The sequence below is a fragment of the Balaenoptera musculus genome, chromosome 9, assembly GCF_009873245.2.
Source record: "Balaenoptera musculus isolate JJ_BM4_2016_0621 chromosome 9, mBalMus1.pri.v3, whole genome shotgun sequence".
Classification (NCBI taxonomy): Eukaryota; Metazoa; Chordata; class Mammalia; order Artiodactyla; family Balaenopteridae; genus Balaenoptera; species Balaenoptera musculus.
This window is the reverse complement of record NC_045793.1, coordinates 41789708-41815396: the sequence shown is the minus strand read 5'-3', so window position 1 is coordinate 41815396 and position 25689 is coordinate 41789708. Positions and strand designations below refer to the sequence as shown.

At 41.2% G+C, this 25689-nt stretch overlaps 1 protein-coding gene across 11 annotated transcripts in view; it reads right to left on the bottom strand.

The window, feature by feature from the left end:
• Nucleotides 1-25689, bottom strand: part of ELMO1 (engulfment and cell motility 1) — a 554248-nt gene that overhangs the window by 62371 nt on the left and 466188 nt on the right. The gene's annotated exons all lie outside the window — the stretch shown is intronic.

Here is a 25689-nt window from a genome sequence, read left to right as displayed (position 1 = left end):
TGAAGTTGAGAGAAAACTGGAACACTGAGCAGTAACTAAATGAGTATATTCTGTCTCACTTTATTATTTTGATATATTTCCTAAGGTCCTTTAGCAATATAGAGTGGCGATATCATGAGTTTTACAAACAAGGAGATCTTCGGTAATTTGCTTATCATCTCTGAGTCTTAATTTGTAAATTAAGTTAGAAAAGCCTAATTAAGCTTAAACACAGGTAGGAGCATTCAGTTAGAAAGTGTAAATGAAAGTATCTAAAATAATCCCTGACACATAGTATGTACTCAATAAATGCTAGTTTCCCCTTTGTTTTTCTTCATACTTACGGCATGTATCACTTCTACCTTCCATTAAAGCTTATTTTGTACATCTCTGTTAAGCCGTCAAAGTTTCTCAAATTCAAGATTTGTCCAAGTATATATCCCCACAGCACCGTGAAGCCCAGTCAGGAGGGGTGCGACAAGTGCTCACAGAAAAATGACTGAAAAGAATCAACCCATCAGATAAGGGGTACTGCAGCATGCATATGATGAGCTCCTGGGTTCAATACCTCTATTAATGCAACGATCACACTGTATGTAACTTATAAATCTACATTTGCCTCTTTCGTTAGACTGGAAACCCTCAAGGGAGACCTACTCCACAAGAAGTACTCAATAAATATTAGGTGACAGAATCCTTTAATGCACCTTTGTATCTGTTTGGGGGGCTCTGTTGATCTGAAGGACTATTTAGTGCATTAGAGGAGAGGAATGCCAACATTCCTCAGCATGAGAACAAAATGTGTGAAAAAGTTTATTGCACATGAACATGCATGGAGCTTGTAGAAAAAGAGTTAAAATATGGAGATGAAAGCTGTGGGATGTTTACATTCTTGTGAAACCAAAAGTGAGTTGAGCGGAAGATGAAGCGAGGTTGTCCTCACAACAGGATCCTCACCTTATGATGATAATGAATTGGGACAAGAAAGACCACATTTGCATCAATAAATAGTAAGAGTCTGAACAACTCGTGTCCTATTAGCTCCACCTTGGGGTAAAGTCTGGGGAGGAGTTTATGACACAGGCAAAGAATGGGGTCATGAGAAAAGATCTAAGTAGTTTACAGAAGAGTTAAAATGAGCCTGTGTGCTCCAGTTTCTAGGTATTGTAATTGCTTTCTGATCTCCCACTGACTTGTGTTGATAATAAACCATGTGGTTGCAACTGGACTCCTCCAGTCATATAGCAATAGTAGAAGATCCTTGACAGTCAATCAATATGGGACTTGGCTGCTCTGAGATTTATATGGAGTTTTAAAGCTCCAAGTCCCATTGAAAGCAAGTAGCATTAACTTGGAGCTCTTCAAACTACCTGAAATTTTATGTCATGTTTTATGAACGTGTGCATGTGTGTTTTTCCACCCCCAGGGAATCCGTTGCTGTCATCAGATTTATAAAGTTGGTCATGATGAAGCCCAAAAGAATCACTGATTTAAAGAGAGTAGCATGAGAAAAAAAAAAAAATGCAAACCACAGCAAAAGCTGTATGTCTAGCTTTGAGATACAAACTGATTTCTGTGTCTGTAAAACATTGTCTTAGAAGTGTCCCATAAACACCTCTCACACATTTCTAAAACTCAACTTATTATCTTCCTCTTAAAACTGTCCTGCCTGGAGCCTGCCCTATACGGATTTATGGAGTCCTCCTTCAGACCAAAAATAATGAAGTCATCTTAGACACCTTTCTCTTCCTTAACCTCCGTGTCCAATCCTCAAGTTGTGACTCCACCCTCTCCATGTTTCTCAGCTCTGCCCTTTTCCTTTCACTCCTACTTCCTCTGCCTGTTGAGGCTCCACATCCCTCATCTGGACTACTTCAGAAGCCTCCTAACTTATCTCCCTCACTCCATGTTCAACTCCTCCCATCCCTTCTCTACAGTGTTACGAACTCAACACAGATCTGACCATTTGGATCCAGGTGCTCAGCAGCATAAAAGCTAAACTTTCTGATGTCAGAAAAGATGTCCTCCATCACAGGGCCTCTGCCTATATCTTGCCTATTTCTCAAGTTCAGACACTGCCTTCTAGAAACACCAAGTTACTGGTGATTTCCTCGTTCTTCTATGTTGATGTCTCTTTTTGAAATCCTCCCTCTTTAGCAGGCTAACTGTTCATCCTTCGCGCAAGCAGGCTTGTCACCCATCACAGCCTGGACCTCATTGTATTAAAAGGCTTAGTTCAAGTGAACATCCCCTCTACTTCCCACCGTATTGTTATATTCTCTGGGCAAGGACACTTCCTATTAACTGTGTTAGCCTCAACACCTAGAATATTGCCTAGCCTCCTGAGAATCCATGGTGTGCTCATTTTCTTCTGGCTGGGGGATCCTGAAAGCATGACGGCTGCTCTGAAGACTTGGCCAACAGAACCAGCCGTAGGAAACCATCTCGAAGGCAAAACAGTTCACAAATAAAGGCTCTACTTCTGACATGGAGAATATCAAACCCTGCTTAATTCCATGAGTCCTGCCCCTCTGATACTGTCCTGAGTGTCAGCCAGCTGAATGACAATTCAGTCTTACCTCAATTTTTTATATGTACCAGCTTCTCCCAAAGTATAATATTATATTATTTCTTCATCAACACAGCATTGTTTGTGGCAAAAGAAGCTAATGACTTGCACGTGCTGGGTCTAGGTGACTCGGTTCAATCTCCTTATGCGTACATTTGTTTTTCAAAACGAAGGCTCTTTTATAAAGTTTAAGGCTCCTTGCATCTGAATTTACTTACGTGAAATAGGGATGATAAAACCTACCCCATAGAGTAATTAAGGTAAAACAGACGATACACCTGAAAGCACTTCATAAAGTGTAAGGTGTTATGCAAACATACATTCTTGCTCTCCATCATTTTAGAATGATCAGAAACATATGAGTAAACTGCCTCCTGGTATAAAATGCGAGAACCCAGAAGCACAAGTTGTGAACATCAGACAGCTTCCATTTAACAGAGCACAGCTTCATTGAAAGATTGGCCCTAGTAATAAAAGATTAAATAAACCTAGTTTCGGTAATTGTTCTGTCTTGCTCAGGGCACTAGTCATAATATATGCATATTTGAAATAAAAATACTCAACAACGTTATTCAATATATTTATTCTTTTATTTAAGAAAGAGGTGGGGAAAAGGGTGATTGTGTACTTTGAGGGATTCTGGTCAGAAGAGTGAAAACAAAGATAACCAAAGCTGATACCACATTTGGCCCCTGTTTGTGTCCCAGACGTACACCCTCTGAGAAGAGAGAAGAACCTTTCAATCATGCAAACCTCCTCAGCTTGCAGCCCAGAAAGAATTCATGAATGAAGAGAGAAAGCCAAGTCGAATCAACAACTTGGAGAACCAGAAGGCTGGACTGCTGTTTTCCAATCTTCCTATCTGAGGCAAGACCATAAATAGCATGGGCTTGTGTTGGAAACCCAGGAAATCAAAGCAGAAAAGATGCTAACAGCTGAGTCATGGCAAGTGACCTCATCAACAAGGAGGCTGAAAGTAGCTATAAATGACAGATGATGCGGCTTGATCCAAAAGCAGGAGGTAAAGACCAGAGGGAGGGAGAGGACCAAGGCATTGATGTGATGCCCAGCATGAGACAGAATGACTCATGAAAAACTTCCTTCCAAATATAACTGCTTAAATGAAGTTCAAGGAGGCTGATTTTTAAAAGATGCAATGTTTATGTGGAGGTATCTTTATGCAGTGGGAAGAGCCCTGGTTTTGGAGCTGGAAAGCTCTGGGCTTCAAGCTTTTCCACTTAACCTGACATGGTTCACTTTCAACACCTTTAAAATGGATATAATAATACCTCCCTCCCAGAGTGGCTGTAAGATTAAATGAAATGAGGCACCTAGCATGGTGACTAGACCAGAGCAGGTGTTCAAGAAATGTGTGGAGTCTCTCTTTCTTTCCCCAGCAGACAAGAAGCTTAGTGTAGCCAATTCTTGTGATGTTACTTTCTTCTCTAAGCTTTCCCAGTTATAACATCTTTGCACAAACAGAGAGATTAGATATCATCTAGTTCTACCTTCAACCCAAGCCGGTGATAATCTCTACTATCTCTTGGCATATGGCCCTGCAGCCCGCCTGCTAGAACAGGTGCTGCAAGATGGAGCTTTTAATTGTGAGAAAATTGTGCTGCAGCTGTTGAAATATGCCTACCTCACAAAGAAATAATGTCAGTGTTTTTCAAAATGTAAAGCACTATATAAATGGAACATGAGCAGAGAGGTGAAAATATATCAGTTTATATTAAGTAGTCTAGTTTCCTAAGGCAGTGCTTCTCCCCCACCCTCCCTTTATCAGTAGAATCCCTTTTCAAATAGATCTTACATATCATCCAATACACACAACAAATAAAGGCAAAGCTTGACTGGGTTAAATTGGAGGAAAGGGTCTGTGTTCAGGGTCCTTCCAGCCTGCAACTCCCTCCCCCATTTCTCTTATATTATGAGACACTTGAGCTGTACCCCAGGGCTCCTTGGAAAAAGACAGCTTGAAATCCCCGGCTTTAAGGAGAGACAGAGCTCTGATATCAGCCTTGTACTTTCCTAGAAAAGGCAGAGACATCACAGAGAAAGGACTGGTTTACAGTGTTATTTGAGCGAAATAGCTCAATTTGAGTCCAAGTAGTAATTAGCTTAATGAAGGCCAAAGCTGTAATTATGACCAGCCTGGTTGTAATGCAATTTGAGACATTTTGGAAGAATTTCAGGGCAGGAAGGAAAATTTAGTGAGATCTGAGGCATACAAGCTGCAGACTGGAATTTTTGAGACATCTCTGAGTGAAACTCACAGGATGTTTTTAGTGCAAATACTACTTGATTGGCTTAAAAGTGTTGTGAACACCATGATCTCATTTATTAACAGCTAAGTATTAATAGTTTCAAATCACACTAACTGATAGTGTGAGCTTGGGTATCAAGACTGTGATCCCATTTCCTTACCTACAAAAATAGGAATCAAATCCTTATTTTGGGTGGGAAAGTACTTCATAAGAAAGATCCTAAAATCATTAACCATAAGATGAAAAACTGTTGGATTTACCTACATTAAATAGTAAGGATATTTAAAAAAAATCGGTAAGTTATCAGACAAATAACTAACTGGGAGTTAATTATTGCAGCAGCCAGAGCTGACAAAGGATTAATACCTAGAATATAAAAAGAAATAGAAAAGTGGATAAAGGACATAAAAATGCAATTCTTAGAAGGAAAAATCCAAGCAGGTAAGAAGCACATGAAAAGAAGCTCAAATTCACCAGTGACCCAAGGTATGGAAATTAAAACAACAATGACATGTGCTCTCAGCCATCGGAATGACCAAATGTCCACACCAAATGTTGGAAGGGATGTAGGGGGGTGAGAACACTTATGTGCTCTTTCCATTTAGGAAACCAGTCTGAAACTAACATGCATATATCATATGACTGCGGGACCCAACTCGTGGGTACGCATCCCGGAAATAATTCTCCCACAGGTCCCCAAGGGTTACAAATGAGGATGTTTGTTGAAGAATTTTTTGTGGCAGTGGGGATCGGGAGGTAGCATGGGTGTATATCAACTGGAAGGACAGAAATAAAATGGAGTGAAATGCAGACAATGAAATACTATGAAAATGTTGGGAGTCTACACGGTAACAGGGATCTACCTGAAAATGTAATGTTAAGTAAAAACTAAGAAACATTCTTACTTTTTATATTTGTATTACAGATTTATCATTTATCAAAATAACAATATACACACACACAAATAATAAGATATATTTTATAAGGACACACGTATATTTGAGTTCCAGCATATTTAGGTAGTTCTCTGTTGGGGAGGGGAAGGGGTTTAGGAGCAAGGGTGAAGAGGAACAATAACAAAATAAAAGGAAAGTCTTACATGGACTTATGGTGATAAGGTATGGACCGAGGAGTATGTATAACTCAGATCTGAGGGCCGATTCTTCAAATGTTGGTGAGTTCTTGTGAAGATTAAGTGAAATCTATAAAACAAATTTCCTGGCAATATCGGAGGTGCTCAACACCTCTTTGCTTCCACCATGACTCTTAGGAAATATGGAGTTTTCTTTCCTTCGTTTCTCTAATAATTTAATCGATGAAAATAAATGAATCTCAAGAAAACAAGGTACCAAGAGTAGGACTCAGATATGGGTGTAGAAGATTGGTTCTCAAACCTGGGTGCATATCAGAATCACCCAGAGGATTTACAGAAAATACAGATAACCAGGCTCCACTGCCACATCCCCCAGAACAAAAGGGACCATCATCTCTACACAGGGGAGGCCATGGGGACCAGGGCTGGGGTCCGAAGAGTAGAATTTGAAAAGCATTGCCGTCGTGCGTGCCTGTCCACTGTGATCTCTGCCACTCATGTTCTTTGGATCATTGCTTTTAAAACCTTCAACAGCTTTTGCTAAATAAAGCAGCACAGAATTGCTCAAAAAGAAATGTATTTCAAAATATATGACTAGTGTGTACAGTATGGCACTGCATCTGCTCTTCCAAAATACTTGAGTTTTAGAAAATAATGTGTAGATAGGTCTCGAAATTGCTTCCTCCCACAAAACAAAGTAGACTCGCTTTAGGGGGTATGGGAAAATATTTTTTCTTTTGGTTTATCCATAGATAAAACCTTATCTGTAAGAGCAAGCTAACATGCCTTCATTCATTCATTCAGTCCTTCAGTCAACACCTGAGGATGGTTCAACTAACTCCAAGAAATTAGGCATCTGTAATAAAAATAACTTACACAAATTGAGCGACTTTCCTTCTCTTAGCTCAATATTCAAGCAAGTAAATGTGCATCTTGGGCTGGAAGATCCTAGAAGGCAGAGAATGCAGCTCTCTCTGTTGGGTGTCACTGTGTGTTCATGGACTCCAGCATTTGGTTAATACTGACTAGGACAGTCATTCTTTTGTATGATTCTTTTCTTTCCCACAGCATTTAGTACCATGCAGTCTCTGCCTTTTCCAGTGCTGTTCAGATGCTGGCTGGAGACCTTAAGACTATCCCTGATAAATTCCTGAACCAATCTCTCTTGCCAGTGAGGGAGGCTTGGACTGGCTCAACAGAAGCAGCATTTAGTAAAATAGGAAGAATATGGGCTTTGGAGTCAGGTAACTCTGGGTTTGAAACTCGGCTCTGTCATCTACTGACTGAGTCTCAGTCTCTTCATCTGCGAAATGGGGTAATGACATCAACTTCGCTGGGTTGCTGCGAGCATCACATAGTGAATGTACAGTGCCTGGAACAGAGTGGACCTGGAAAATATGGAAGTGAGGCTGCTGCAAGTGTATTGCTACAAATTCAGGATCTAGTCCTCTTGTGTGAGCTCTGGCCCCCAGTGCTCACAGAACTCTAGTTCACATCTCTATGCTCTGTGATTCGTGCTGGGCTCATGTGGAAGAGTTTCTTCAGTCCAAAGCTCTCATGAAATGGAGCCCTTCCTGAACCCCAATACCATCTTAGCTGCAACTGGAACAACCCATCTGGCCATTTCCAGCCCTTTTTCCCTAGAGGCCTAGCCCCTGTCATCCCCAAATCACTAGCCAATGGAACTGAGATCTTAGACTCTGTGGACCATTCAGAGCTATACTGTGTCACTACTGGGAACTCTCCATGGGGTGCCAAAAACCCCCCACCCTCTTTGGACACCGCAGTAATCTAATCAGGATGCTTGGTTCTTCCCTCTGGGCATTCTAGCCTGGGCTAATAAATGTCTAACAGCTTTCTCCTCCACGGGCCAGCCTTAGACTCCATCCTGTTGCCTGGCCTCTAAGACCCAGATCTCGCCCCTTCTCCTCTGTGTAATATGCCCATTGGCTGAGCCATTCAAGAGCCAACACAGGGCTCCGGACCTACTCAAAAAAATATTTGTTGAACATAAGAGTCAGTGATTTCATGAAAATGAATGATGGAGCAAATGAAGTGCGTCATTCCTCATTTCCAGATGAGATTTGGATTGACTGGGTAGCTGGTCTGTTGCCCAGTGCACGCAACCGTCACGTGGCACTGCTTCTGGAGACGCTGACCTCATGGAGCTCCTAAGGGCTCATGTTTTCCCATTCTGCTGATTTGTGGATATTTAAAACAACTGCCACAACGTCCAAAACTAAAAACAATGTTCCTTAAAACTGAATCATAATACAGTGTTCACTTTAAATCCTAAAACATAATCTCTCACCCAATATATTAATTTATATATCTACATAATGAAATTTATGCATATATATGTGCACATATTTTAATGACTATCAATAGATCATTATGATTTTATGCATAAAAGGTTTTTTAAAATTTGGCGTAAAACATATGCATATTAGGGCTTCCCTGGTGGCGCAGTGGTTAAGAATCTGCCTGCCAATGCAGGGGACACGGGTTTGATCCCTGGTCTGGGAAGATCCCACATGCTGCGGAGCAGCTAAGCCCGTGTGCCACAACTACTGAGCCTGTGCTCTAGAGCCCGTGAGCCACAACTACTGAGCCCGCATGCCACAAATACTGAAGCCCGCACACCTAGAGCCCATGCTCCGCAACAAGAGAAGCCACTGCAATGAGAAGCCCACGCACCGCAATGAAGAGTAGCCCCCGCTTGCTGCAACTAGAGAAAGCCTGTGTGCAGCAACGAAGACCCAACTCAACCAAAAAATAACTAACTAGCTAAACAAATAAATAAAGTTAAAAAAAATATGCATATTAAATCACTCTCCACAATGGTAATTTATGAACAGAATTTCAGGTTGTTTTCTGCCATTTAACTTTTTTGTTGTTACATTGACTATCTTGTCTCTCTTGAACTGTCACCTCTTTTGAGAAGTCCTTTCTGACTCCACTACACGTCACTCTATTCTCTGTTCACCCAAAGCTCTTTTTATAGGCCTCTATGAGCACATTTAGGTGATCAATTTCCATGTCCTTGAGAAGCAGTGCTGCCTTGTGGTTAGGGGCTGGACTACTGGACCAGACCTGCCTTTAGAACTTGGCTCTGCCACTTAGTAGCTATGTGGCTTTATCAAGTTACTTAACCTCTCTTGGCCTCAGTTACTTCAACTGTAAAGTGGGGATAATAATGGTACTCTACCTTAAAATAATAATAATAATAATAGTTGTTGTTGTTGCTGTTATTGCTATTACTATTATTACTACTACTCCCTTCCCACCTAGTCTGTGACCTCCCTGACAGCTGATGAGGGTCTGTTTCTCGCACTTGGCTCGAGTCAAGTATAATCATTGGTATAGCATAGGCATTCAATAACTATCAAACGAGTTCTCTAAAATCCCTTATTTTCAACACAGAAAAGTTCCCAAAATGTTCTTCAATGGAGCAAGGGTCCAGATAAGATTCTGTTTTAATCTGCTTGAGCTATTATAACAAAATACCGTGAACTGGGTAGCATATAGCCAACAATAGAAATTTATTTCTCACAGTTCTGGAGGCTGGGAGTTTAAGATCAGGGTGTCAGCATGCTGTGTGGGGACGCTTTTCCTGGTCCATAGCTGGCATCTTTTCATCGTGTCCTCATATGGTAGAAGGGGCTACAGACCTCTGTGGGGCCTCTTTTATAAGAACGCTAATCCCATTCATGAGGGCTCTGCCCCCATGACCTGAGCACCACCTTCCAAAGGCCCCTTTCCTAATACTATCATCTATGGGGTTTGGGTTTCAACAAACTAATTTTGGAGAGATACAAGTATTTGGACCATAGCGCATTCACTGTAAAAATCCCCACATTTACGGTAGTCATTTATCTTTCAAGGTTGTATATCTCTTGAAAAAGTCCTCTGAAGAAGGATCACATTGACTCTAGGGCATTTGCTGGGCTTTAGCTATGAGAAAGTGCACAGGTAAGGTCTTTTTAAAGAGTGGTAGGACTTCTCTGCATGGGCCAGATCTCCTTCCCTTTCTTATGGAACTTTCCTCACTCTCCATCAAACACTTGGAATTCTCTATATTTGCTCCTTGCTAATTGCTTTTTTCCTGTTTGAATGAGGCAAATTTCAGGGAAACAAAGTAGGGTATCTATTTAGAGTAAAGCGGTTAAAAGTTCCAATAATAATAAGTAGGTGGTAGGTGCCCAATTGTCCAACTGAAGCAATTTAACGTAAGAGAGGATGTTAGTTGAATGATCTATTCTTGAAAGCAAAGCTACTGATTCATTAGTTATTTTACTATGAATACATTTTCTCTCAACCTCCAAATTCACAGACGCTCATGAACTTCTATTTATTATTTTACTTCATATCCTTAAAAAAAAATTTTTTTTTTTTTTTTTTTTTTTACCATTTTTCCCTTTTAAAGTCAGATATCACAGACTGAAGAAGAAACAACAGATAATTGAGTTTCTTTTATCAGCCTCCTCCACCAGGCACTTTAAGAGACATTTTATTTATTCCTGGCTTCTGGGAAAATTTCAGCCTACAGATTATTTGTCATTTTTCTCATTTTGGTCAATTTGTCATTATAATTAGTTTTATTCTTGGATTCTGGGATCTTTTCCTTCTGAAAATTAAGAAACCTTCCCAAACATGACAGAGAAAGAAAAGAAAAGGAAAACAAGGAAGACAAAGAAAAATATGAAAACCTCCATCTTACAAATGACTCTGGCTTAACAATTAACTTGCTTCTGCTGGGAAGGTGTCAAGGGGCAATGGGTGGCCGGGTTCCAGGCGACAGCACACGCTTCCGTTTTGGATGCTGCCCTTGGCTCTCGGCAGGAATCAAGGTCTCAAAACCTCCATTTCACATTTGTCTTTCATGATAGCTTTTTAAAAAAATAGCTGAGGGTTAGCTTAAATCTTCATCTTAATGACGTGTTTCCCATGGAAAGTGCTCACGGAGTTTCTCAATGTACCTTCCATCTTTCTTAAGGGTGATAATAAGTAAGAAGAACCACAATTAAAGCGGTCAGGGAAGATGAATGAGAAGAGGATGTAATCAAGACAGGCACCCCACAGGCATCCAAGGATTTCACTTTCACAACCCTCTGTGCAGTCTGTCTGGGCTCCCCTACACGCTCTCCCTCCTTCCATCAGGCTTTCCCTATTCCCAGCACACGATTATGAGAGCATGTTTTTCGGGCATGGAAACATTAGATAATGATCTCACTAGACTGTGAACCCCTTGGTGGTGGAACTATACTTTTTTCTTTTCTACATCCCCTAGATGCCAATTAATTAATTAATGAAAATAGAGAGAGATCATTCAAACTCCTGGAATAGAACGCAACTTCAAGAACTAACGGGTTCGTTAACCTAACAATGGGTGAAATTTCTTCTGAATTTGGACTCATATCTTGCAGGAAAGTCTTCTATGTCAGTATTACATCCTCAGGTAGGATAGCAAAGGTAAAGAGGAAACTTAGTTTCAGTTTAGAGAAAACAATCCCAATGATGCCACGGCAACTGAAAATCACAGAAGAAGGGGAACCATGACAAAAACCCAGTGATGGTTGGATTTGCAGCAGCAGGGGACCTGGTCTATGGGCTTAGATTTGGCTAGGCTTTCCAAAGAGGAAGAGGTTGGGTGGGGACCTTGGAATTTTCAAGGCACCTTCTGGAATTTAGAACTTCAGTGAATGCATTTTTTTTTTTTTAAACTCTTCTCAAGAACAGCAAATTCTAAATAACTTTTTTTGGGACAGGGATCATGCATTAGTCCATTTGATTACGTTCAGGGGTGTCTACTTTGTTGTCAGTATTGGAAACTGGGAAAGGAACACAAATAAGTGTAATACATCATGAGAAGAACCATAATATACCATAGGTTATTAGGCAGAGAGGTAGCACCAAAGATAAGATCTTCTGAGTTAGGTCAAGAATGATGTGTAGGAATTTCCCAGGTAGAAGAGAAAAGAGGAGGGACATTCCTGGAAAAGGTATGAAAAAGCCTGGCATGTTTGGGAAACTGAAAATAGTTCTGTATAGCTGGAACACAGACAATGAGGGAACTGGCCAGAGGAAAGACTGGCGATGAAGTTTCTGTAGGCAAATCCCAGAGGCCTTCTGTTCCAGGCCAAGGAGGATGGATTCCTCCTGCAGGAACCAAAGCCTCTAAACAGAGTGAGATGGCCTTCTGAGCTGTGTATTAGAACAATTGTTAATCTAAATTCTACCTGTTCCAGTTAGGTTTCACTTCCAATACTAAATTTAGATCTTACTAAACACGTAGATCTCAGACAGTTGTCCAACAGCCCTGATCTTGACTTCATGGTTTAGCTCATCTTTCCTAGGAGAATTGTTCTTCTTTCTTCTTTGGAGGTATGATGGATCTGGGAACAAGAAGCTTGCAAGTCCATGGGCTGGAACCTGTGGCCACTCAGTATGAATCACCACCACCTTATATGTAGGTGCTTTGGGGTGAGAGTAAAAGAAATCTAAGCTGTACCAAACAAACAAACAAAAACAAAACAAATCAAAAAAAAAAAAAAAACCCAGAACCACAGAGATCTCAGGACAAATATGTCCTCTTGGCGCTGCCTTAAAAAAAACACACGTAAACAAAACCAAATGGAAACACTGAGTGGAAATGTGTTTTCTCCTGCTGAAGCAGCACATTTGGCAAACTTTTCCTTAAAGAACATGTATTTGGTAAATACAATGCAAATATTTCATGACAAGAACAGTGTGCATTAAACTTACTGCATATTATGGGGGATAAGAGGAGGGTGGAAAGCATTTCGTCTTGGAGGTGATCAGACAATGGAGGGGGAATGGTGCCCCTGCAGGGTGGAGAAGTGGATACAAAGTGGGCACAGGGGAGACCAGTGGTCTGGGGGATAGCTGATCAGTGAAGAAAAACTGAAGGCAGGGGCCATGGGAAAGGTTGTGTTTTCCAGGCAGTGGTCTCAACTTGGGATAATTTCGCCCCCCACAGAACATTTGGTAATGTTTGGCCACCCCAGCTGGAGGTGGGGAGGTGCTACTGGCATCTATGGTGCCGAGCCCAGGGATGCTGCTACACATCTTACAGTACCCAGGACAGCCCCCCAACAAGGAATTATCCAGCCCCAAATGTCAATAGCACTGAGGCTGAGGAACCCTTGACACCTTACAAAGTTTCCTGCCTGCACCCATCCTTGGCTGTACTTTCCATGGCTTCATTTGAAGACAACTGCCAGTAGATTTTTTTAAAAAACACTGTAATGTCTAAAAATAAGATCATTTTTATACTTCAAGGAACAAACAGAGCGATCATTTTTTTCATGACGACTCTCTCAGTAAGAGCAACCCTGCCTTCTATACATAGCTCCCAGCCTCTCGGATACTCCCTGTGCAGGGACTTGCAGGGCCTCTCTGGGCTAGCTGCTGCTGCAGCGAAAGATAAGACCTTAAATTATAAAAGGATGCTATTCCTGGCAGGTGATGGCCAGAAATTTCCAGGAAAAGCGTTCTCCCTTATGCCCAGCATCCCTCCCACCCCATCATTCAATCCCTAGCATTTGGTCCCTGTATTGCCCCCTACTCATTTCAATTTTCTTGGCCCCAATTCCAGGCCTGAAAGCCCAGCAACCTTTTTTGCCTTTTCTTTTCACATTGCCCCAACCCCTCTGACTCTGATTGCAAAGACAGGCCAGAAAATGAATTTTCTAACAAGCCATTTTTTTAAAAGGCAAAAGGTCCACGTGCCGTTAAGAATTTGGAGCCCGGCCTGGCTATTACCTCCGACAAATCACCTCCTTGTAATTTTCTTCCAACAAATGTCTCTGAGGGCTGCCAGGCTGCAGCAGAAATTGATTTAATGACAGTCTCTGGAAAATTAAACACTCTGAGCCATGGTGATGGATGCATCTCCCTCCCAGCGCCCCCCCCCGCCCCCCCCCCCACCGCGGCATCTTTTCCAACCCAGACCCAGCAGCCACATGGAGGACCAAATATGGATGAACGCCCCGGGCCAGAGGACTCAATCTCGATTTTACGTGCGTTCCGTTCCTTCCCATTTCTCTCTGAGTCCCCTTCATCTTCATTCCTCCATCACCAGAACCCAGCTCAGTACTAGGTTGCCTACAACTGTGGGGTAATACTTTTACCTTCCTGCCCTCTTTTTCCTGACCGAGTTACATAAGGAAGATCCCGGCTGCCCAAGGCAAGGAGGCGGAGGGAGGGAAAAGCTCTGAATTCGTGACCGACAGAGACTCTGTCCTCATTTCTACCTTGCTGTGTACGCTTCAGCACAATTCACTGTTGTCAGGACAATGGAAGACTGTCCCACGGGAGGGCAGGGCTAAGGCTCACGCGGGTCCCCTTGTTTTACAAAAGAACTAGGCTTGGGCCTGGAGTGACTGGCTCAAGGTCATGCATTCTGTGAGTGGCGAGATTAGGGCCCAAGTCCCACTGGACTCCTGTCTCTGAAGAGTATGGTGGGCAATTTTTCCTTTTGTCTCACATGTGGCAGGGTTAGGGTAAGTTTTCTCATGGGTCCCCAGAGTCCCATGGGGGAAACAACCCACTCAAACCAGCATTGTTAACTTCAGGTCTTTGCCTTTTTAGCTTTGGGCTTCACTCAGAATTGTACTTAAATCTCACATGATTAAACCTTCCCCTCTCCTCCTTCTCGCCTTACTGTGAAGAAGGAGAGGATGGAAAGAAACCCAGCAGTCAGTGCCTTGTTCTTACTCTACCAAAGGCTGCATTCATGTGTGCTTTCAATATGGAGGGGCAAGTGGGAACCATATGATCTGCCATTGGTAATTGGTACTTTTATTTCACACACTAATTTCTGAAGCCAGAGGTTGTCCTTCAATGTTTCTAAACTATTATGTTCAAGTTCCTATTTGACTCTCATGATTTGTAGTTTTCTATATATCTAATGCAATGGAATCCCATAATTCATTGTGTTTCCTGCTTTTTAAATTAATTTTGTCCTAATTCCACACATGCTGGAGAAGAAGAAATCCCTGTAACTTATTTTGAAGCAAACAACAAACAATTAGGCCTGAAGAGATTGGTCCCTATAAAGTTGTCTGTAGGTGCTTAGATGCCCAGTCTTTTAGTTTCAAAAATTATAATAACAATAATACTGCCACTTAGAGAGCACTTACCATGTACTAGGCATAGTTCTAAATGTCTTATATGGTTTAATTCATTTAATTGTGTCAACAACCCTAGGAGGTAGATACTATTATGATCCCCATTTTACAGATGAGGAAACTGAGGCAACTTGCTGAGGGCCACACAGATAATGAGTGGCAGAGTAGGGATTTGAACCCAGACTATCTGGCTCCAGACTCCTTAATCACGAGGCTATCCTGCCTCAAGAGATGCTCCTTGGCAACAAGTTTAATGGCCAAGGAAAAATACAAAGGATATATTGGAAATCTATAAGCAACTAGCAAATTCAAGATTCTTTGCTTAACTTAGTGTTTCCTCAAACTTGTTGGATCGCAGAACACTGCTACCTATTATACCTGCTTACAAAATCTCGAACATGTATTCCGTGGGATGTAATTTTAGAATATGCTGCTCAGCAACAATCCCATGTACAGGAAACCTTGTTTAAATTAGTGCTAGTAAAGTTCCAGAGTCTTCCTAGGCCAATCCTCACACTAACACCAAGGGGGGAGCTATAATAACCTTCCCTTGAGAGAAGTCATTATTAACTATCCACAGTATGGCTTCATTATGCTTCTTGCTGTTGAAGAGCCATGCAGATATCCTAATTAACCTACTAATTTCCCTGGATTCACTCCACCATTTTTGTCAGAGTATCTAGAAAAGTGTAAAAGGTACACTCTGTTTTCTATCAAACCAAAAAATGGCGGGACCAGGACTTGGGAAAGACCAAGGAGTGATTGAGACATTTCATGTGTCTCTGTTCCCCATTTCTTCCTCAACTCCCCTTGACACAATGGAAAGTGCTGCTCTCATTTTCCCTTTGAGTGGATTTTCGCTTCCAGTTTAAAGAAGCTGAGTGATTCCTGCCAGATGAGGCTGGTGAATAGCACGTTCAGGCCCTCACCACCTTTGGCAACCAAAACCCACGTCCCAGCCAATGGGAGAGAAGAGAACTACGGGCCATGCTGATGGACATGGCATCCTTGGAATATGGCTCCAAGCTCACGTCCGGGGCAGCTGCTGCTGTTGCTTTTTTGAAAAATCAATTTCCATTTTACACCTGTGAGGGGGACCCACAGCTAATAAGATTCACTCAAAACAGTTCAAATCACCAGCTGTAAACCTCAGCAGACAGCTGTAATTTGGGAATTTCCAGGTGGTTTCTGAGCTCTAAGAGGGATGCAGCGTGATGTATGGGCACGTGCATGGACACACGTCAGGCAGAGCTCGAGCCAAATTCTAAATCCACCACTCTTTAGTTGTGCAACTTTGTGTAAGCTGAGCACAAACTTTCTCATGTGTATCTTGGAAATGTAATTTTGCAAATTCCTTTTTGGTATGGTTTGAGTAAAGGCTAGAGCTGCCTTTTCTTGCTCCCAGGACCAAAACCCCCTAGCACAGTACCAGACACAGAGCAGTAAATATTCAGTGAGTGAATGAAGTCTACGTTTATGAGCACCCAGTCATCCCCCCAGTGTAGCTGGGTGTTCTGCTTCTCTCTTTCATCTGCAGTCTACTACATCTCATTGTTGACCAGGATTACGCAAAGCTCGAAGCTGGAGTAGCAGATTTGGAAGCTTACAGTACACAGGTAGCCTAGAACTACCCACTGTGGTATCACATTCAGTCTTACTTTTGGGAGACAGTACCTGTTTTATTTTTTTGCAAAACACATGCCCCTTCCTCCCATCCAATGAGTATAACTCTAGAAATCAAACTTGAAGGAACTAGTTCATACCAGAATATGAATGATTGATAGAGGCCCACAGGCTATGTACATATTTAAAGGAATTGGTTACTTCTTAGGACTGTCATTTCAATTACTGTAATAGGTTCAAGGGGGAGAGATTTTGGGGTTCAAATGCAGAAAATAGGTGACCGGCTCTCATCTCTTCTGGGAAGCCAGACTTAAAAATTCAATGTGAATAAATCATAACAATCAACTTCTGATTATTCAGAAATCCAAACTTCATCTCTTAGTGCTTTATCATTTTCCTTGGGTGTTGGTAAATCTCTGAAATCTCAAAAGGCAAATGAGGGAAAAGAAGGTTCAGAAGTTTTATTTTTTGCCACTTGTTAAGCTCCTTTGGTTCAAGTGAGGCTTCAGGATTAACTCCAGGATTCATAAATGTGTCTTTCCTCTGCCCCAGAAAACAAAGAGCTGGCTGTCTCTTGCCACCTGCACTTCTTCCCAAGAATAGGGTTATTTTAAGACATTCTGACTCTCCCCCTACCTTCTATCCTGCAGACTCCAGGGCTTTGACAGTAATGCTTACCCTTCTCCATCCAATCAATAGGACTTTAAGCAAATCATTCCGTGTAACCAGTCAAAAAGAACCATCCGTATAAATCAGGTGCAGAAGGCAATTCCAACAGCGTCAGTGACACATAAGCAGCATTCTGTATTTGAAAAGTTGAGTCTCTGATAAGAACGGTGAATTTTGCCTTTTTTTTTTTAACCCCGATCCAGGAAGCACTGACAACAAAAGCAGCAGGGCAGTGACACCCTGCAACCAAAAGATAATGTCGACATCTATTTCAGGCCCTGCTTGGTTCCCACTGCCTGGTTAATAACACTTGCCTCTAGAGTCGGCCAACCATCCCCCATCCCTATTCCCAGTCCTGGCTGTAAATACTAACTGTGGTCTAAAAATGCTGCAGCCAATCATCCCACCCATCAGGCTGCTTGGAGAGGCCCCAGGGAATCAGACAACCCCTGCTGAGCAGCCTCTTCCTGCTAGAGTGAATGTGAAAGAGAGCTTTTCTGAATGGCAAGAATGTACATTCTATACATCTGACACATACAGAGCTGCCCAGTGTGTGTGTGTGCGCTTGTGCACGTGCACAAATGTAGACCATGCACTAGAAGAACAGGAGTGACACACAGCAGTGGCAGCAGAGCCGCTCCAGCCACTGGCGACCAGCGCTCATGGGACGCTTTTTCTGGCCAGCCATTGAGCTGAGTGCCGTACCTGCCCTAGTAGTGGAGATGTTATCCTCCTCACATTACCAAGAAAGGGCAATTGAGAGAGTTAAGAGCTTTACTCGAGGTTGCACGGCTAGTAAGTAGCAGACTGGGAACCAAACAGAAGACGCACAAGACACTAAAGCCCATACTCTTTATAGCTGCCTTGGAGGACTGACCTCAGTGTGGGTAGCTGCAGACTGGGGTGTGGACTCACTTCCCAGTGTCCAAGGCCAGCCATATGGCTGAGCTATGCCCTCCCCTCCTGTGTGGATGGAAGAGTAGATGCTGCTGTCTCCTTCTTTTTTTTTTTTTATAGAACAGGAAGACAAAAAATTTTAAATTATTGATTTAAATTCAGTATATTAGACATTACATCATAGGTTAAGGAACTAAATGTTCCAATTAAAGCACAAAGGTGGTCAGGCTAAATTTTTTTTAAGTATATGCTGTTTATAAGAGATATGTAAAACACTCAATATAATTAACCAGATAAACATAATAAAGGAGAAAATCATAAGATTAGTTGATAAACGCAGAAAACTGCCATCTCCTTTTAATTTGCTAGGATCACTTCTCCTGTGCAGCCTCCTGCCTCCCAAATCTAAGTTTTCTGAAAGAAGAATACATTTTAAGACACTAGTGAAAATTTCTCACTCCAGGTTGTAATTAAAATTGTCAGGACTTCCCTGGGGGCGCAGTGGTTAAGAATCTGCCTGCCAATGTAGGGGACACGGGTTCAAGCCCTGGTCCGGGAAGATCCCACATGCTGCGGAGCAACTAAGCCCATACCTCACAACTACTGAGTCCGTGAGCCACAACTATTGATCCTGTGTGCCTCAACTACTAAAGCCCGTGTGCCTAGAGCCCGTGCTCCGCAACAAGAGAAGCCACCACAATGAGAAGCCCACGCACCCCAACGAAGAGTAGGCCCTGCTCGCCGCAACTAGAGATAGCCTGCACGTAGCAGTGAAGACCCAACACAGTCATAAATAAATAAATAAATAAGTAAGTAAGTAAATAAATAAATAAATAAAATTGTTGTATAACTATTTCTTAATGGGCAAATATACCACAACCTCAGTAGCACCTTCTAAACCTTTATTAAGCACCTTAAAGTCCTCAAGCTCCAGGTTCAGTGTGGTCCAGCTCTGAATGGTGGGGACCCAGTCAATACTTGCTGAATGAATGAACAATGAATGGTTCAATCAGCTGATGAATTTAAAAGAGGGTATGTCTTAAAGTCACTGTAGCAGGACAATATAAAAGTAGTTGGCAAAGGCATACTGTCATATTAAGTATTAAAGTTATGGTAGCCAAATCCATCATCTTGGTTTCCAAATGCACTTGAAAAAACACCACTGCCCCATGAGTCCTCTAAATACGGGCCAATGGCTTATCTGGTCAATGACTGACTCCCAAAGTGTAAGTAAGGAGGTCTCATCAGCTTTTGCACACCCCTTGGGAACAATTGAGAAAATGAATAGTCTTCTGCCTCCATGAGATCCGAGTGGCCATATGAAATAATGCATCTCCACAAGGGCCTAAATTATGTTGGGGATTATGTTTCTCATTAGGTAGCATCCCTGCTATGAGGAGAACTGGTCAACCAAAGGAAACAGACAGTGGGAAACACATTTAGTCACCAAGCAGCCATGAGCTCGTCCCTCTCTCTCTGTTTCTCTTGCAACTGAACTGAATACCGTGGTGTGCTGGATTCCTCCACCTACAGGCCAGCTGCCATTGACCAGGGCAGTAGCCATGGCCCGGATGCGTCTAGAAAATTCTAAGTGGGCTATTTGGGGCCCAAAGCAGTTTTGTTAATAATATCAATAGCAGGTCAATGTTAGGAAATTCAAAAGCTATATTTGCTTCGAATTACAGATTCAGTGAATTTTATTCCAATGCGTATGTTGTAATATTTTAGGAGTGCCTTTTTAAGATGAAAAGAGTTGAAAGCCTTACCTCCCTGCAATTCCCTCAAGTTAAAGATATTTTAAATTTCCTAACCTTTGAAGGTTCGTTTCTCTGTGCTTGTCATTAAAATTACTAGGCTTTTAATTTGATGAGTTGCATTTAGTGGGAAGCCTCCCAAGCCACATACTGTGCTTCGTTACTCACTCCGTGTTCCAGGGCACCGTTTCCCCGTATAGAGTACGCCATAATGAAATACCCACCTAAATAGGATAAAATTCATCTTCTACAGAGCTTGCCCAGGTACATCACTTTTTAATGTTCTGTTTTTAGAAACATCTCACTGATTTTTAAAAATAAACTTAACTGTGTTTTCCCCTCTCACTGAGAAAGTCCAACATTCTAATCATGTCATATTTAGAATTTCAGCTGTTTTCCAACCAGGCAAGTGGAAGAAAAAACAGTCAGAGCATGCTCTCCGGGGTGGGAAGGGCAGGCTCCCTCCCCTTTTGCACAAGGAGGGCATGCAGACAAATTCAGTGGGCATTTTCAGACAGGCTCACGTGTGAGATGAGAATGTGGGCACTTTTAGTTTCTTTCTCTCTCCCTCCATCTCCATCATATTATTCGTCATTGGAAGGGGTCAGAATGAAAATGAGTTTCTGGCTTTCCTACTGCACTTGACCCATTAATGTCAATTTAATAGTTGAGGCATTTATTCTTAATGCAGAATTTGAATAACGTGGAAACTTTGGCCACTATCACACTATTGAGCACCATCTTACAGTGAGAAAGATAGATGCAAACTTGGAAAGAAAAATGCTTCCTTTAGAACATGTAAGGCAGCTTTTGGGGATTCATCCCAAAGGGTCCATCTCCTAGGACTAGTACTAGCTGCTTGAGCTGTAAGAAGTACTACTGGAAAGGGGGCCTGTCAGTATGAACTCATGGCCTTAAATAAAACCCATTTATCTTCTTAAGGCCTCAGTTAATCACACCGTTAATACAGACTCTGAAGAGTTGTTGTAGGATTAAATTACAAACACACAGACAACACCAAGTGGCACATCCAACATACAGCAGGTCCTCAACACATGTAACCTGAACACAAATCCAAAATGTGAGCTGTGACCTTGGGCACACATACAATAACCTCCATGAAAAGGAGAATGGTATTACCTATTTTACAGAATTCATTTAATGACCATCTGTATGTATCAATTAGTAACTAAACAAATTTTACGTGCCAGGAACTTTTGTGTATATGTGTCTCTCTTTAAGGATGTGAATAAAAATCAGAAAAATCCTGTATGATATAAGGTATTGTTTCAGGTAACCAGATACTATACACAAGAAGTTATATGGGTCCGGGTGGTAAACATGTGCTGAGATGTAAAATGGCCTTCTCTTTAGAGGGTAAACCTCATTCATTCATAAAACATTAATTGTGGGTATTAAGAGGCAGGCAAGGCACTAGTAGACCCAGTTTAATAAAACACAGCCTCTGTCCACACAGGGTTCCCACACAGTTCTTGGCTCAGTATCCTTCATAATCAGTGTTAATTTCCTTCTTTTCTTTCCTCAAGGAGATCTCTGATTAACTGGGAGACAAATGAAAATCAGTTCAAGGATTGGGTGATAAGTGCTAAAAGAAAGGAATGTGCCTAATACCCTTCTGTCACTTTCAGATTCATGGATGGAGGGGAAAAAATATATTAAGATTGAGGAGTCTATCTACTTCTAACTGGGTATCTTGAGATGCATGGATAAAAAATGTCATTAGTTCAGAAGCTGCTAATTGAAAGTCTTTGTAATTTAGAAAAAGATTAACTGTGCTTACTCTTGTAGAGGTAAGTGGGGGTGAAAAGAGAGTGCTAAGGAAATACTAAGTGAAACAAAATTGGAAGGTTCTGCAAGGTATATGTTTCTGTTGATTGAAGAAAGTGGGCTGAGAGGATGCAGAGAGCAGAGGCAGGGAGCAAAGACAAGAGCTGATTTCATTCTTTCCTTTATGTCTTAACATCCAATAGTCTCTTGGATGTTCCTAAGATGAAGTGTCCCCATAATTCTTCAGTCTGCTGAGTCAACTTGACAACACTGTCCCGTGAAATCCATTCATCCTGGAGTACCCAGCCCCAAGCTTAGTGGCTGCCACAAAAAAGACTGTAAATGTTTGTTGACTGGACAGATGAATGGGAAATGCTTGCTTCCCACCTCACGGTTCCTCCTGGGGCTGCAGAGACAGTGGATGGAGAAAAGCCTACCCAGGGCTGGTGCTCCAGACAAGGCTCAAGGATTTTGCTTGGATTTGCCCCCAAAAGGCAAGAACATTCAGTTCTGCCTCTTTTTTTTTTTTTAAACATCTTTATTGGAGTATAATTGCCTTACAATGTTGAGTTAGTTTCTGCTGTATAACAAAGTGAATCAGCTATACATATACATACATCCCCATATCCCCTCCTTCTTGTGTCTCCCTCCCACCCTCCCCATCCCACCCCTCTAAGTGGTCACAAAGCACGGAGCTGATCTCCCTGTGCTATGTGGCTGCTTCCCACTGGTTATTTTACATTTGGTAGTGTATATATGTCAATGCTACTCTCTCACTTCATCCCAGCTTACCCTTCCTCTCTCTGTGTTCTCAAGTCCATTCTCTACGTCTGCGTCTTTATTCCTGTCCTGCCCCTAGGTTCATCAGAACCATTTATTTGTTTTAGATTCCATATACATGTGTTAGCATACAGTATTTGTTTTTCTCTTTCTGACTTACTTCACTCTGTATGACAGACTCTAGGTCCATCCACCTCACTACAAATAACTCAATTTTGTTTCTTTCTATGGCTGAGTAATATTCCACTGTATACATGTGCCACATCTTCTTTATCCATTCATCTGTTGATGGACACTTAGGTTGTTTCCATGTCTGGCTATTGTAAATAGAGCTGCAATGAACATTGTGGTCCATGACTCTTTTTGAATTACAGTTTTCTCAGGGTATATGCCCAGTGGTGGGATTGCTGGGTCATATGGTAGTTCTATTTTTAGTTTTTTAAGGAACCTCCATACTGTTCTCCATAGTGGCTGTATCAATTTACATTTCCACCTACAGTGCAAGAGGGTTCCCTTTTCTCCACACCCTCTCCAGCATTTATTGTTTGTAGATTTTTTGATAATGGCCATTCTGACCGGTGTGAGGTGATACCTCATTGTAGTTTTGATTTGCATTTCTCTCATGATTAGTGATGTTGAGCATCCTTTCATGTGTTTGTTGGCAGTCTGTATGTCTTCTTTGGAGAAATGTCTGTTTAGGTCTTCTGCCTATTTTTGGATTGGATGGTTTGTTTATTTGATATTGAGCTGCATGAGCTGCTTGTGCATTTTGGAGATTAATCCTTTATCAGTTGCTTCATTTGGAAATATTTTCTCCCATTCTGAGGGTTGTCTTTTCATCTTGTTTATGGTTTCCTTTGCTGTGCAAAAGCTTTGAAGTTTCATTAGGTACCATTTGTTTACTTTTGTTTTTATTTCCATTTCTCTAGGAGGTGGGTCAAAAAGGATCTTGCTATGATTTATGTCATAGTTTTCTGCCTATGTTTTCCTCTAAGAGTTTTATGGTGTCTGGCCTTACATTTAGGTCTTTAACCCATTTTGAGTTTATTTTTGTGTATGGTGTTAGGGAGCGTTCTAATTTCATTTTTTTACATGTAGCTGTCCAGTTTTCCCAGCACCATTTATTGAAGAGGCTGTCTTTTCTCCATTGTATATTCTTGCCTCCTTTATCAAAGATAAGGTGACCATATGTGCATGGGTTTATCTCTGAGCTTTCTATGCTGTTCCATTGATTTATATTTCTGTTTTTGTGCCAGTACCACACTGTCTTGATTACTGTAGCTTCACAGTATAGTCTGAAGTCAGGGAGCCTGATTCCTCCAGCTCCATTTTTCTTTCTCAAGTTTGCTCTGGCTATTCGGGGTCTCTTGTGTTTCCATAAAAATTGTAAAATTTTTTGTTCTAGTTCTGTGAAAAATGCCATTGGTAGTTTGATAGGGATTGCATTGAATCTGTCGATTGCTTTGGGTAGTAGAGTCATTTTCACAATGTTGATTCTTCCAATCCAAGTACACGGTATATCTCTCCATCTGTTTGTATCATCTTTAATTTCTTTCATCAGTGTCTTATAGTTTTCTGCATACAGGTCTTTTGTCTCCTTAGGTAGGTTTATTCCTAGGTATTTTATTATTTTTGTTGCAATGGTAAATGGGAGTGTTTCCTTAATTTCTCTTTCAGATTTTTCATCATTAGTATATAGGAATGCAAGAGATTTCTGTACATTAATTTTGTATCCTGCTACTCTACCAAATTCATTGATTAGCTCTTGTAGTTTTCTGGTAGCATCTTTAGGATTCTCTATGTATAGTATCATGTCATCTGCAAACAGTGACAGTTTTACTTCTTTTCTGATTTGGCTTCCTTTTATTTCCTTTTCTTCTCTGATTGCTGTGGCTAGAACTTCCAAAACTATGGTGAATAATAGTGGTGAGAGTGGGCAACCTTGTCTTGTTCCTGATCTTAGAGGAAATGGTTTCAGTTTTTCACCATTGAGAACAATGTTGGCTGTGGGTTTGTCATATATGGCCTTTATTATGTTGAGGAAAGTTCTCTCTATGCCTACTTTCTGGACAGTTTTTATCATAAATGGGTGTTGAATTTTGTTGACAGCTTTTCCTGCATCTATTGAAATGAACATATGGTTTTTATCTTTCAATTTGTTAATATGGTGTATCACATTGATTGATTTGTGTATATTGAAGAATCCTTGAATTCCTGGGATAAACCCCACTTGATCATGGTGTATGATTCTGTTAATGTGCTGTTGGATTCTGTTTGCTAGTATTTTGTTCAGCATTTTTGCACCTATGTTCATCAGTGATATGGCCTGTAGTTTTCTTTCTTTGTGACATCTTTGTCTGGTTTTGGTATCAGGGTGATGGTGGCCTCGTAGAATGAGTTGGGGAGTGTTCCTCCCTCTGCTATATTTTGGAAGAGTTTGACAAGGATAGGTGTTAGCTCTTCTCTAAATGTTTGATAGAATTTGCCTGTGAAGCCATCTGGTCCTGGGCTTTTGTTTGTTGGAAGATTTTTAATCACAGTCTCAATTTCAGTGATTGTGATTGGTCCGTTTTTATTTTCTATTTCTTCCTGGTTCAGTCTTGGAAGGTTGTGCTTTCCTAAGAATTTGTCCATTTCTTCCAAGTTGTCCATTTTATTGGCATATAGTTGCTTGTAGTAGTCTCTCATGATGCTTTGTATTTCTGCAGTGTCAGTTGTTACTTCTCCTTTTTGATTTCTAATTCTGTTGATTTGAGTCTTCTCCCTTTTTTCCTTGAGGAGTCTGGCTAATGGTTTATGAATTTTATTTATCTTCTCAAAGAACCAGCTTTTAGTTTTATTGATCTTTGCTATTGTTTCCTTCATTTCTTTTTCATTTATTTCTGATCTGGTCTTTATGATTACTTTCCTTCTGCTACCTTTGGGTTTTTTTTGTTCTTCTTTCTCTAATTGCATTAGATGTAAGGTTAGGTTGTCTATATGAGATTTTTCTTGTTTCTTGAGGTAGGATTGTATTGCTGTAAACTTCGTTCTTAGAACTGCTTTTGCTGCATCGCATAGGTTTGGGTCGTCATGTTTTCATTGTCATTTGTTTCTAGGTATTTTTTAATTTCCTCTG